The sequence below is a fragment of the Cherax quadricarinatus genome, chromosome 34 (assembly GCF_038502225.1).
Source record: "Cherax quadricarinatus isolate ZL_2023a chromosome 34, ASM3850222v1, whole genome shotgun sequence".
NCBI lineage: Eukaryota > Metazoa > Arthropoda > Malacostraca > Decapoda > Parastacidae > Cherax > Cherax quadricarinatus.
In genome coordinates, this window is record NC_091325.1 from 2,888,004 (window position 1) to 2,902,724 (window position 14,721).

The 14,721-nt window shown below is 43.1% G+C and overlaps 1 protein-coding gene across 2 annotated transcripts in view; it reads right to left on the reverse strand.

Annotated features, from left to right (window-relative positions):
• Positions 1-12,840, reverse strand: part of Trpm (transient receptor potential cation channel, subfamily M) — a 235,099-nt gene extending 222,259 nt beyond the window's left edge. For both annotated transcript variants that reach the window (XM_070091119.1, XM_070091118.1), the window contains exon 1: positions 12,696-12,840. The gene's annotated coding sequence lies outside the window, so the exon portion shown is untranslated. The remainder of the gene's footprint in view (positions 1-12,695) is intronic.
• Between the last annotated feature and the right edge of the window lie 1,881 nt (positions 12,841-14,721).

Genomic DNA, 14,721 nt, shown 5'->3' on the forward strand with positions numbered 1-14,721 from the left:
CACTACCTGTGTTACACAGTGGGGACACACACTACCTGTGTTGCACATTGTGGACATACATTAGCTGTGTTGCACAGTGTGGACACACACTAGCTGTGTTACACAGTGTGGACACACACTAGCTGTGTTACACAGTGTGGACACTCTAGCTGTTACACAGTGTGGACACACACTAGCTGTGTTACACAGTGGGGACAGACGAGCTGTGTTACACAGTGTAGACAGAGACGAGCTGTGTTACACAGTGGGGACAGACTATAGCTGTGTTACACAGTGTGGACAGACGAGCTGTGTTACACAGTGGGGACAGACACTAGCTGTGTTACACAGTGTGGACAGACATTAGCTGTGTTACACAGTGTGGACAGACACTAGCTGTGTTACACAGTGGGGACAGACACTAGCTGTGTTACACAGTGTGGACACACACTAGCTGTGTTACACAGTGTGGACACACACTAGCTGTGTTACACAGTGTGGACACACACTAGCTGTGTTACACAGTGTGGACACACACTAGCTGTGTTACACAGTGTGGACACACACTAGCTGTGTTACACAGTGTGGACAGACGAGCTGTGTTACACAGTGGGGACAGACACTAGCTGTGTTACACAGTGTGGACAGACATTAGCTGTGTTACACAGTGTGGACAGACACTAGCTGTGTTACACAGTGGGGACAGACACTAGCTGTGTTACACAGTGTGGACAGAGACGAGCTGTATTACACAGTGGGGACAGACGCAAGCTGTGTTACACAGTGAGGACAGACACTAGCTGTGTTACACAGTGTGGACAGAGACGAGCTGTGTTACACAGTGTGGACAGAGACGAGCTGTGTTACACAGTGTGGACAGACGAGCTGTGTTACACAGTGTGGACAGACGAGCTGTGTTACACAGTGTGGACAGACGAGCTGTGTTACACAGTGTGGACAGAGACGAGCTGTGTTACAAAGTGTGGACAGAGACGAGCTCTGTTACACAGTGTGAACAGACGAGCTGTGTTACACAGTGTGAACAGACGAGCTGTGTTACACAGTGTGAACAGACGAGCTGTGTTACACAGTGTGAACAGACGAGCTGTGTTACACAGTGTGAACAGACGAGCTGTGTTACACAGTGTGAACAGACGAGCTGTGTTACACAGTGTGAACAGACGAGCTGTGTTACACAGTGTGAACAGACGAGCTGTGTTTCCCTGTTATATTCCATCACACAGGATGGTGCTCATACAGGGTGTTGGAATGTGTCAGCATGAGCTGGTAGACTTCAGTAGTGTCAGCCTGAGCTGGTAGACTTCAGTAGTGTCAGCATGAGCTGGTAGACTTCAGTAGTGTCAGCCTGAGCTGGGAGACTTCAGTAGTGTCAGTCTGAGCTGGTAGACTTCAGCAGTGTCAGCCTGAGCTGGTAGACTTCAGTAGTGTCAGCCTGAGCTGGTAGACTTCAGTAGTGTCAGCCTGAGCTGGGAGACTTTAGTAGTGTCAGCCTGAGCTGGGAGACACGGGGGTCGTCCCACAGTTACTAAAAACAACAGACATAGCCCCACTCCACAAAGGGGGCAGTAAAGCAACAGCAAAGAACTACAGACCAATAGCACTAACATCCCATATCATAAAAATCTTTGAAAGGGTCCTAAGAAGCAAGATCACCACGCATCTAGAAACCCATCAGTTACACAACCCAGGGCAACATGGGTTTAGAACAGGTCGCTCCTGTCTGTCTCAACTATTGGACCACTACGACAAGGTCCTAAATGCACTAGAAGACAAAAAGAATGCAGATGTAATATATACAGACTTTGCAAAAGCCTTCGACAAGTGTGACCATGGCGTAATAGCGCACAAAATGCGTGCTAAAGGAATAACAGGAAAAGTCGGTCGATGGATCTATAATTTCCTCACTAACAGAACACAGAGAGTAGTCGTCAACAGAGTAAAGTCCGAGGCAGCTACGGTGAAAAGCTCTGTTCCACAAGGCACAGTACTCGCTCCCATCTTGTTCCTCATCCTTATATCCGACATAGACAAGGATGTCAGCCACAGCACCGTGTCTTCCTTTGCAGATGACACCCGAATCTGCATGACAGTGTCTTCCATTGCAGACACTGCAAAGCTCCAGGCAGACATCAACCAAATCTTTCAGTGGGCTGCAGAAAACAATATGAAGTTCAACGATGAGAAATTTCAATTACTCAGATATGGTAAACATGAGGAAATTAAATCTTCATCAGAGTACAAAACAAATTCTGGCCACAAAATAGAGCGAAACACCAACGTCAAAGACCTGGGAGTGATCATGTCGGAGGATCTCACCTTCAAGGACCATAACACTGTATCAATCGCATCTGCTAGAAAAATGACAGGATGGATAATGAGAACCTTCAAAACTAGGGAGGCCAAGCCCATGATGACACTCTTCAGGTCACTTGTTCTATCTAGGCTGGAATATTGCTGCACACTAACAGCACCTTTCAAGGCAGGTGAAATTGCCGACCTAGAAAATGTACAGAGAACTTTCACGGCGCGCATAACGGAGATAAAACACCTCAATTATTGGGAGCGCTTGAGGTTCCTAAACCTGTATTCCCTGGAACGCAGGAGGGAGAGATACATGATTATATACACCTGGAAAATCCTAGAGGGACTAGTACCGAACTTGCACACGAAAATCACCCACTACGAAAGCAAAAGACTTGGCAGACGATGCACCATCCCCCCAATGAAAAGCAGGGGTGTCACTAGCACGTTAAGAGACCATACAATAAGTGTCAGGGGCCCGAGACTGTTCAACTGCCTCCCAGCACACATAAGGGGGATTACCAACAGACCCCTGGCAGTCTTCAAGCTGGCACTGGACAAGCACCTAAAGTCAGTTCCGGATCAGCCGGGCTGTGGCTCGTATGTTGGTTTGCGTGCAGCCAGCAGCAACAGCCTGGTTGATCAGGCTCTGATCCACCAGGAGGCCTGGTCTCAGACCGGGCCGCGGGGGCGTTGACCCCCGGAACTCTCTCCAGGTAAACTCCAGGTCCAGTGTCAGCCTGAGCTGGGAGACTTCAGTAGTGTCAGCATGAGCTGGTAGACTTCAGTAGTGTCAGCATGAGCTGGTAGACTTCAGTAGTGTCAGCATGAGCTGGTAGACTTCAGTAGTGTCAGCCTGAGCTGGGAGACTTCAGTAGTGTCAGCCTTAGCTGGTAGACTTCAGTAGTGTCAGCCTGAGCTGGGAGACTTCAGTAGTGTCAGTCTGAGCTGGGAGACTTCAGTAGTGTCAGCCTGAGCTGGTAGACTTCAGTAGTGTCAGCCTGAGCTGGGAGACTTCAGTAGTGTCAGCATGAGCTGGGAGACTTCAATAGTGTCAGCCTGAGCTGGTAGACTTCAGTAGTGTCAGCCTGAGCTGGTAGAATTCAGTAGTGTCAGCCTGAGCTGGGAGACTTCAGTAGTGTCAGCCTGAGCTGGGAGACTTCAGTAATGTCAGCCTGAGCTGGGAGACTTCAGTAGTGTCAGCCTGAGCTGGTAGACTTCAGTAGTGTCAGCCTGAGCTGGTAGACTTCAGTAGTGTCAGCCTGAGCTGGTAGACTTCAGTAGTGTCAGCCTGAGCTGGTAGACTTCAGTAGTGTCAGCCTGAACTGGGAGACTTCAGTAGTGTCAGCCTGAGCTGGGAGACTTCAGTAGTGTCAGCCTGAGCTGGTAGACTTCAGTAGTGTCAGCCTGAGCTGGTAGACTTCAGTAGTGTCAGCCTGAGCTGGTAGACTTCAGTAGTGTCAGCCTGAGCTGGGAGACTTCAGTAGTGTCAGTCTGAGCTGGGAGACTTCAGTAGTGTCAGCCTGAGCTGGGAAACTTCAGTAGTGTCAGCCTGAGCTGGTAGACTTCAGTAGTGTCAGTCTGAGCTGGTAGACTTCAGTAGTGTCAGCCTGAACTGGTAGACTTCAGTAGTGTCAGCTTGAGCTGGGAGACTTCAGTAGTGTCAGCATGAGCTGGGAGACTTCAGTAGTGTCAGCCTGAGCTGGGAGACTTCAGTAGTGTCAGCCTGAGCTGGTAGACTTCAGTAGTGTCAGCCTGAGCTGGGAGACTTCAGTAGTGTCAGTCTGAGCTGGGAGACTTCAGTAGTGTCAGCCTGAGCTGGGAGACTTCAGCAGTGTCAGCCTGAGCTGGGAGACTTCAGTAGTGTCAGTCTGAGCTGGTAGACTTCAGTAGTGTCAGCCTGAGCTGGTAGACTTCAGTAGTGTCAGTCTGAGCTGGTAGACTTCAGTAGTGTCAGCCTGAGCTGGTAGACTTCAGTAGTGTCAGCCTGAGCTGGTAGACTTCAGTAGTGTCAGTCTGAGCTGGTAGACTTCAGTAGTGTCAGCCTGAGCTGGTAGACTTCAGTAGTGTCAGCCTGAGCTGGTAGACTTCAGTAGTGTCAGCCTGAGCTGGGAGACTTCAGTAGTGTCAGCCTGAGCTGGGAGACTTCAGCAGTGTCAGCCTGAGCTGGTAGACTTCAGTAGTGTCAGCCTGAGCTGGTAGACTTCAGTAGTGTCAGCCTGAGCTGGGAGACTTCAGTAGTGTCAGCCTGAGCTGGGAGACTTCAGTAGTGTCAGTCTGAGCTGGGAGACTTCAGTAGTGTCAGCCTGAGCTGGGAGACTTCAGTAGTGTCAGCCTGAGCTGGTAGACTTCAGTAGTGTCAGTCTGAGCTGGGAGACTTCAGTAGTGTCAGCCTGAGCTGGGAGACTTCAGTAGTGTCAGCCTGAGCTGGGAGACTTCAGCAATGTCAGCCTGAGCTGGGAGACTTCAGTAGTGTCAGCCTGAGCTGGTAGACTTCAGTAGTGTCAGCCTGAGCTGGGAGACTTCAGTAGTGTCAGCCTGAGCTGGGAGACTTCAGCAGTGTCAGCCTGAGCTGATAGACTTCAGTAGTGTCAGTCTGAGCTGGGAGACTTCAGTAGTGTCAGCCTGAGCTGGGAGACTTCAGTAGTGTCAGTCTGAGCTGGGAGACTTCAGTAGTGTCAGCCTGAGCTGGTAGACTTCAGTAGTATCAGTCTGAGCTGGGAGACTTCAGTAGTGTCAGCCTGAGCTGGTAGACTTCAGTAGTGTCAGTCTGAGCTGGTAGACTTCAGTAGTGTCAGCCTGAGCTGGGAGACTTCAGTAGTGTCAGCCTGAGCTGGTAGACTTCAGTAGTGTCAGCCTGAGCTGGTAGACTTCAGTAGTGTCAGCCTGAACTGGTAGACTTCAGTAGTGTCAGCCTGAGCTGGTAGACTTCAGTAGTGTCAGCCTGAACTGGTAGACTTCAGTAGTGTCAGCCTGAGCTGGTAGACTTCAGTAGTGTCAGCCTGAGCTGGTAGACTTCAGTAGTTTCAGCCTGAGCTGGTAGACTTCAGTAGTGTCAGCCTGAGCTGGTAGACTTCAGTAGTTTCAGCCTGAGCTGGTAGACTTCAGTAGTGTCAGCCTGAGCTGGGAGACTTCAGTAGGACAATGAGGTTATCGTCAAGTGACTCACGAAAGCGTAATGACACGGTTGCAAACAACCCATACCACGGGTGGGGTTTGAACCCGCGGCCAGAGAGTCTCAAAACTCCAGACCGTCACGTTAGCCACTGGGCCAGCTAGCTTCAATAAGATTCATCCAACTACATATGTATATTTCTACACCATAGGAAGGCTAACATAGGCACCACTGTGACCACAAATGCAAGTTTTTACAGAGGAATCTCCCGCTAGCATGGCCGTGACGAACTCTAGGCTAACATAGGCACAGTGGTGCCTATGTTAACCTTCCTATGGTGTAGAAATATACCTAGTTAGGTGAATCTTATTGAAGCTAGCTGGCCCAGTGGCTAACCCGACGGTCTGGAGTTTTGAGACTCTCTGACCGCGGGTTCAAACCCCACCAGTGGTATGGATCATCGTCAAGTATTCCAGTAATGGCGCATCAGCTACGACAGCTTCAAAGGTCTCCTTCCAGCAGAGCTGCAGTTACTATTATTATCACTTCCCTCCTCCAGTGCCCCTGGGAGAGGGAAAATGAAAAGGCACATAAAGAATAGATAAGAAAGGCCGACCCAAGACCAGTCCACAACCCCCAAAAAAAGTCAAAGTTACTTATTTCAACTAGAGTCCTTACTGTACATTAAGTTTTCAACTATCACTTGTGGTTATATTCCAGTCATAACACAACTCCAAGTCCTGATGCTAAGCTACATCAAGTCCAATTAATTTTGTCTAATTTCAGTCTATCTTTAAAAAATTCTATCTACTATACAGTAGTACTTCTATCCCCATGGGTTAATCTTAATCTACCTTTACCTTTGATATACCTTTGATGAGTTTCGGGAGTCTTTCTACTCCCGGAGCCTGGCCATGGGCCAGGCTCCGGGAGTGCTAACCTGGTCATCCAGGCTGTTGCTACTGGAGGCCAGCTGCCCCATTTAGATATTCTGGGTGCTCAGACCAAGTTATTAATAACACGACTCTGCCCAGGTGAATAATTAATACATCGAGTCAATTAACATCATTAAAAATACTAATAATACTAACGATGCTTGATATATTCTGGCAGAATTTCAAATTACGAGTCATCATAACAGACACAACTAGGCTTGTCCCCCAAAAAATAAAAATCACAATACTGCCAGTAATATTGTGGCCGCCTTTATGTATATCACCTAACTAATTACCAGACAACCAGCTAACTACCAGACAACCAGCTAACTGCCAGACAACCAGCTAACTACCAGTCAACCAGCTAACTACCAGACAACCAGCTAACTACCAGACAACCAGCTAACTACCAGACAACCAGCTAACTACCAGTCAGCCAGCTAACTACCAGACAACCAGCTAACTACCAGACAACCAGCTAACTACCAGACAACCAGCTAACTACCAGACAACCAGCTAACTACCAGTCAGCCAGCTAACTACCAGACAACCAGCTAACTACAAGACAGCCAGCTAACTACCAGTCAGCCAGCTAACTACCAGACAACCAGCTAACTACCAGTCAGCCAGCTAACTACCAGACAACCAGCTAACTACCAGACAACCAGCTAACTACCAGTCAGCCAGCTAACTACCAGACAACCAGCTAACTACCAGACAACCAGCTAACTACCAGACAACCAGCTACCAGACAACCAGCTAACTACCAGACAACCAGCTAACTACCAGTCAGCCAGCTAACTACCAGACAACCAGCTAACTACCAGACAACCAGCTAACTACCAGACAACCAGCTAACTACCAGTCAGCCAGCTAACTACCAGACAACCAGCTAACTACCAGACAACCAGCTAACTACCAGACAACCAGCTAACTACCAGTCACCTAACTGTACCAAAATTAACTCCTGATCTTTACCAGAAGTCCCACATACTCACACTGGGTAATTTAATTAAGTGAATAAGTTTACACGACTTAACAACGATGTTATTACTGCCTAACACGCTTCACACAGCTTGAAACTTATATATAATTTTAGCTATTATAATTCTCATTATTTAAGGTCTCCTTATTATTATTACTACCAGTATTAATAACTTTGCAAATCTTTGTACTAAAAATAATGTCTACTGTATGTTAGAAATGCTACGCTAATTTTCTAATACAACGGACGCCTAATTTCTCGTGTCGTCAGTAATTATTTCCCTCTTGCAGTTTTTTAGGTAAATTGTGAAGGGCAACCCCTGAAGGGAGGTTCCTTGGTGGTGGTGAGGGGCTCTTGATCTGGGAAATTGGATCTGTGCTCCAGTTCCCTGAATGCCTTCAGGGTCAATTCACTGTTGGCCACGCGCAAACCGACATACGAACCAGCCTGGCTGATCAGGTATTGGCTTTAGGTGCCTGTCCAGCTCCCTCTTGAAGACAGCCAGGGCTCTATTGGTAACACCACTTATATATGCTGGGAGGCAGTTGAAGTTTTGGTCCCCCTGACACTTATGTGTTCTCTTAGTGTACTCAAGGTCCCCCCTTCCTTTCACTGGGGAGGGACGTTGCATCGCATATCGATTCATATGCACATCTTTGGCGTGATTTGTGGTAGATTGCTCCAACCTTCTCTGTCATCTATATTTATCAAAGTTTCTCTGTCAGAACCAGGTCAAACAGATTATTCCCTCTAGTTGGTCTAACCACAAACTGCTGTAGAAAGTAGTCCCGGATTATGTCTATAAGTCGTAAGACTTAGATTCTCAGTCACGGAATTCCAGACAGTTTCATGGAAATTAAAATCTCCCAATGATCGTATACTGAAGCCATAATTTCTTCCCGAAGAAGTTTGTCCTTATCACATTTTAACTTCAGTAGTGTGTATCACATACCGAAGACTCTTTCCGTCATGCTTTTAAAGAAATTGCAACCAAACCAATTATGTGTTTGTCCTTTAAGCCTCTTGTATCTTTTTCCGATACAGTAGTTCAGATTTTCTGACGTACATCGCCACTCCAACAACTTTCTTGATGTTTTCTGTCACTGTAGTATAATTTAAATCTTTGTACGTGACGTTCAACAGATGTGTCCCGACTCCTCAACTTAAACCGTGTATTAATTATTTCAATAATATATTTTACGTCGCAAATGGTATACATTGCCGATATGTTCATGAGTAAGACTTGTGCAACGTTTAGGTGTCTGTCGAAACGTTTCGTCTGCTCAGCCGGCTTCTTCAGTCGAATATAGACGATTATAACCCAGTAGACGCTTCATAAAGTTGTTTATTATTACATTCATGCAGAAGGGCGAGCGATAAACCAGTAGGAGTCACGCAATGACTGAGAGGCGATCAGGTTCGATCGAAGGGAGGATAAGTCCAATTCCTTGGATAAAGAGCCCCTCACCGGCATCAAGGCACTTCCTTGAAGGGCATACAACGAACTGTGTCAATAAGTTCGCTCTGCAGTGTGTCTTCTTGGTTCGTCTCTCATCTCTCTCTTTCACCACAGAGAAAAACAAAAGAGAGAGGTGAGGAGGTTCAACGTAGGACCTGATTCCATTATCCAGTCTCATCTCTGGGTATTAGCCATTATTTATATACTGATTATCATAATATTGTGGTTAATTTTCGTTTAATACTTTACTAATATCTACATTTGCATCACACTCCTTTTTGAAGCGAGGCCCCTTTACCAATTTCAAACTTTTATGTGACCCACTTGAGAATAAAACGTTTGTGACCTCTGGTATACACTGAGAAGTCGGTCTCCACTTGAACCTGGATACTTCACCCAGACAAGCCTCGTGGCAGTCTCTTCCAGGGGGACTTCTGAAAGTCTAACGGGACGGGTATCCTCAAGAGTTATGGAGTCAAGGGTCGCCCAGTGGACGACGGTCTCGCCTCACATCCAAGAGAATGTGACGTCCAACCCCACGAGATGTATGAGCAAGTCTTTCTAACACCATCCGTGGCTGTTACCTAGCAGTAAAATCCAGCAGCATCCTCTCCCAAGAAATCTTGCAACTGGCAGAGGATGTTACACGAGTAGCATCTTTCCCATGTGTATCCTGCAAAAGGATGCGACTGGATTTTAATTATTGAAATGCCGGGTCTTCAGTACCTACATTTGTAGGTCAATAGGAACACAAATTAGTAAAAAATGGAGATACAGACGGAGGCAGATGGCACGGCCTCGCTGGTTGGTCATCTAACTGTAGTACCCAGGCTGAACATTATTCGGTTTACCAAGCTTTCAAAAATACTATTTCTACCGCAGACAAGAGGTGACAGCTGCAGTGACTTCACCTTTATAGAGGGCCTGGGATCTTCAATCAAACTGGCGTCAACCAAGATGCTGACACGTCCCCAGGGCAGTTCTCCCTCGGGCTGCTAGCGGAGTCGCTGGCCTCTTGGACCTCTTGGGTAGGGTCGATGGTGCTCCTGCAGGCAGCAGATCCTGGCGCAACCTGCTGCTGTTTGCAATGGCTGTCTGGCTGTCCTGCCGAGGAGGGACAGGTACCTAGCAACATCTGTTGTTAGAGCAATGGATGAATTCCCTAGAATGTTTGTTAACTGATCATTACTCTGTAATTTATTCATGATTGTAACCATGTATGTATTAACGTGTTTGGCGGTTATATGATTCATTACCTTTGAAACTTGTCATGATTGTGACCAGCTCTACCTGGAGCTCATTACCTTTGTAAATTCTCATTATTGTAATCAGATCTAGTTCATTACCTTTGTAATTAGTCACGAGTGTGACCAGCTCTACCTGGAGTTCATTACCTTTGTAACTTGCTCAGCTATCAAAATTTTGGAGTCCAGTCCCTGGACAAATTATGTACCTCTGTAATATTTTGACTACCACCCACAGGATGAGTATGGGGTGCATAATAAAGATATTAAACTAAAAAAAAAAACTACCGCATTTTTGTGGGCAGCCTCTAAACACGACAGTGTCCTGAGCTTTTTTTTCCAGATAACTAACTTGGGTTCTTTCCTCTTTATGAGGTGGAACTGTGTGCTCTTGTTTTGGACACCGAGCGTTGTTTCAGTACTCGTAGTTCATGTAAACTGTTCCAGAGCTGTGATTAATAGTTTTGAAAACCGACAAGTTGAAGAATGAGACATAAAACATATGGGTATCTTTATTGAGGAAACGTTTCGCCACACAGTGGCTTCATCAGTCCAGAGATCTTGCACTTTCACCCACATGCTTCTTATCACATTCCCCACACGGAATTATATAAACTGTTCTGGTGATTGTATTGTCAGTTAGTCTGCTGCTTACTGAGTCTCTGACACAGGTCGAAGAGTTAGTAGATATTTTAAACCGACTGCTCCTCATTATCAAGGATATGTTAGATACTACTTTCTTAACAGGAAGAACAATATACCAAGTTAGTGCTTCTTCTGTTGTGTCCATCATGTTCCTGTTAGTTTATCCTGGGATGTTAACAGGTTAATAATCAGAATAAAGTCTTCAGAAACAACTATCATTCTCCTTTATTGCAGTATGATACAATGTTTGTACAGAGATGGCTGACATTGAGTAGTACAGGTGGAAAGCCCATATTTATGCAGAGCATTTCGGTCCTATATTGTAATCTACTTTAAATCGTATAATGTACCTTTAATGTACCTTCAGAACCACTGTACAAATTTATACAACAGTCTGATAAATAATTTGTGAATTTTCTGGGTAAAGCTTGACTTATGTTATCTTATCAACGGAACGCTGGTATTTCCTTTGAAGTTAACCTCACCTCTTAAGAAAATCTTAAAGCTGCCGTAGCTACTGAATCCGCAGTGTCAAGTTTGATGGTATCCTCATCGTGATACTGAAGTCTCCCATCTCGGGCTGACACATTTCAATGTTTCACATATATACAGTACACAGCATCCGGTGGGACACCATCCTGCACGATGGATGTTAGATAAACAAAATCCACGAACTTAACTTTGCAAAATACACAGATCTGGGCAGCCACATAATGTGGTAAATCTGGAAAATACCTGGAGAGGGCCTCGGGGATCAACGCCCCCGCGGCCCAATCTCTGATCAGGCTTCGTGATGTCTATATATATATATATATATATATATATATATATATATATATATATATATATATATATATATATATATATATATATATATATATATATATATATATATATATATATATATATATATATCGTGCCGAATAGGTAATTATTATTATTATTATAATCAAGGGGAAGCGCTAAACCCGTAGGATTACACAGAGCCTGGGAGGGATGTGGAAGGCATTCAGGCTTAATTCGGGGAACTGGAGCACAGATCCAATTCCCTAAATCAAGAGCCCCTCACCAACATCAAGGAACCTTCCCTGAGGGGCCGAATAGGTAAAACTTGCTATTTTTGCTTAAATAGCAAAGCTCTTCTTGCCGAATAGGGCAAGCAAAAATTTGTGTATGCAATAATTTAGTAAAAAAAATCATTCTGAACCTAACGAAAAAAATATATTTCATTGTTTTTTTTTATTATTAAATTATTGTAAATTTATGTAAAATATATTTAGTTGGATTATACTTAATTAAATTGCGCTTGTTATAATAATGTTGGGTAAGTTTTCTAAGGTTCTTTTGGTGCAAAATTATTAATGTTACATTACATAAATGAAAAAATTAGAAAGGACTTAATTTTAAATGAGTTTTTGCTAAATGACCAATTTAACCTATTCGGCACAACATTATATACATAAACGGAAAGATTACTAACCCAGGATAACCCAAGGAAGCCAGGCAGTGTGGCTTATTTCCAGTGAGATCAGACATTCCTCTATCCCAGTTAGCTATATGACTCAGATACCTAATTAATGCTAGATGTACAGAGTAACACGTGGAATGGAACATACCTAATGCCTCCACCCACCCGGGATTGAAATCGAGCCTCCCGTTGTGATCTGGAGGCTACAGGTTAGATTAATCAACGACATATAAAATACCTTCCACCCTTAAGACACAATAATCCCAAGTAATCAAGATTTACTGGACAAAAATCAAATTTCGCAATAATGCTGCAATAAAGAGCCGGAGAAAGTTATAATAGAAATAACTTATTAAAATAAGATTAAGATAATCTGATAATACACACATACCTAGAAATAAGTCATAGTAATCGGCTTAAATAAGCCTTTAATTCAACTTTTACAAAGCCGGACAAAACGCAATGCAGAGGCTGGACCAGACATATCTAGCAATCAATATTGAAAAACCAAAATCACACCTCCAAACGACCATTTACACTTACCATCCCATGAATCAACACCAGAGAGCAGCAGACTGTTGAGTGTAAGTAATACAAGAGTACAATATGAGGCAGGAAGAGGAGTAGAGAGAGTCACACCATCACTAGCAGACACTGACACACACACTACCATCCCTGGCCACCTACACAACAGTTGCCACTCTCACTAGAACTATTACTGACTTGATTTGCATATAGGTATACATTGATGCTGTTATGTAGACTGTTATGTGTAGTAAAGTGTATGTGGATTATCTGGGATAACTCCAGAAAAGTCTGGTAAATTGATTTCTTTCCACTGGGGTTCATTAAGTTAGTTTATTTGGGTATAGGTACATATAGATACAGTTATAAAAATTGTCATACATAGTAATATATGTGTAAATTATACACCAGGATAACCCCAAAAAATCAAAGTGACTTATGTCCATTGGGGTCCTTGTATTTCCACTGGGGTCCTTGTACTTACATTGGGGTTCTTATATTAAACTCTACATATACTCTTCTTTCATGACCTTATATCTCTAAGTCATGACATTTTTAGAGGCCTATACTTTCTTTTTAGAGGACTATGCTTTTAAGTGTATTAAATATAGCCTGCTATATTTCCGCTATATTTAGCGTATTTCTCTCTCGTCTAAGGTGCTACATTTCTGTGCCGGTGATGGGCTCTTGATCCAAGGAACTGTACCTGTTCTTCCTGTCCTCGGATCAAACCTGAATACCTCCCAGTCAACCAAGAACCCTATGGCCCATATGGATTTGACGCTCAGTTCAATGTAATACGTTTTTATGTTATTTATAATGAATTTAAAATCAGTTATTCACTGCCACAATATAATTATAACGAAAATTTCATTTATTTTCTTTTTTTTCATATGAAGCTGGAGACTTGTCTTTTATATATATTTATGCAGAAAAAATCTAAATTTTATCAATGAAAGTTGAGGTGTTATAAGCAGTCCCATAATTTCCATATATATACTGCTGATTTATAAACTTTTTTGTATAAGTTAAGTACAAACAATTATAACATCGAAGTTAAAATATTGTCACATGTATAGAAAATATTTATAGAAATTCTTGCTGCCATGGAGTAAAAATTTCAGGTCGTTCAACCTGTCAGTATTTTTCCTCCAAAAACCACCATTATTTTCCCTCTTACATGTATATAAATTGTCCTTATTACAGATAAAATATATTAGAACCATTAACGTAATATATACAACTTTCACGCTGTGTTTATTGTGATATATGAAAGAAAATAAAAATTTCTGACAAAAACGATACTTATTGAAAATTGCCTCAAGGAGGATCAATAAAATAATAACACTTCAGTGAGAAAATATATTAATATATCAGCTTATCCTATGTTCTCAGACATTTATTTACAGCATAATAATAACAGGAATACACATAATAGAATTATTAATTTGCCTAAAATAAAAATTTGATGAATTTTAATGTTGTGAGTGAGGTTGTGATGCTGATGTACGATCATTATTAAATAACATTCTCAATATATATAATTATTACAGCAATATTCTTTATATATTACAAGTGCAAGCATCACGTTATACATTCTATATTATTATATACCTTAAAGTTATAATTATACGTGTTAATTTGAGTTATTAGTTATTAAAAAAGGTTGAAACACTAGCAAGTGCCAGTCACTGATGTTATATTATATTAATATGATTAATATAATTAATATTGTATTTTTATACACTTTATTGAGTGCCAGTTATAATACACGAGTGCTGGTGTAGTGATTTACAATGTATGGTCATTATATAGCAATTATCAGATACCGGGAAGTTGTACAATAATTTTTGAAAAAGTAAGATAGTGAGTGTTGCCCACTGTTGTTGTTGTTGTTGTTGATATTCAACAACACTGTGCACGTTGCTGTTAATACTGTGCACCAGCTGCTGTTAATACTGTGCACCAGCTGCTGTTAATACTGTGTACCAGCTGCTAACACTACACGTTGCTGTTAATACTGTGCACCAGCTTGTTAACACTA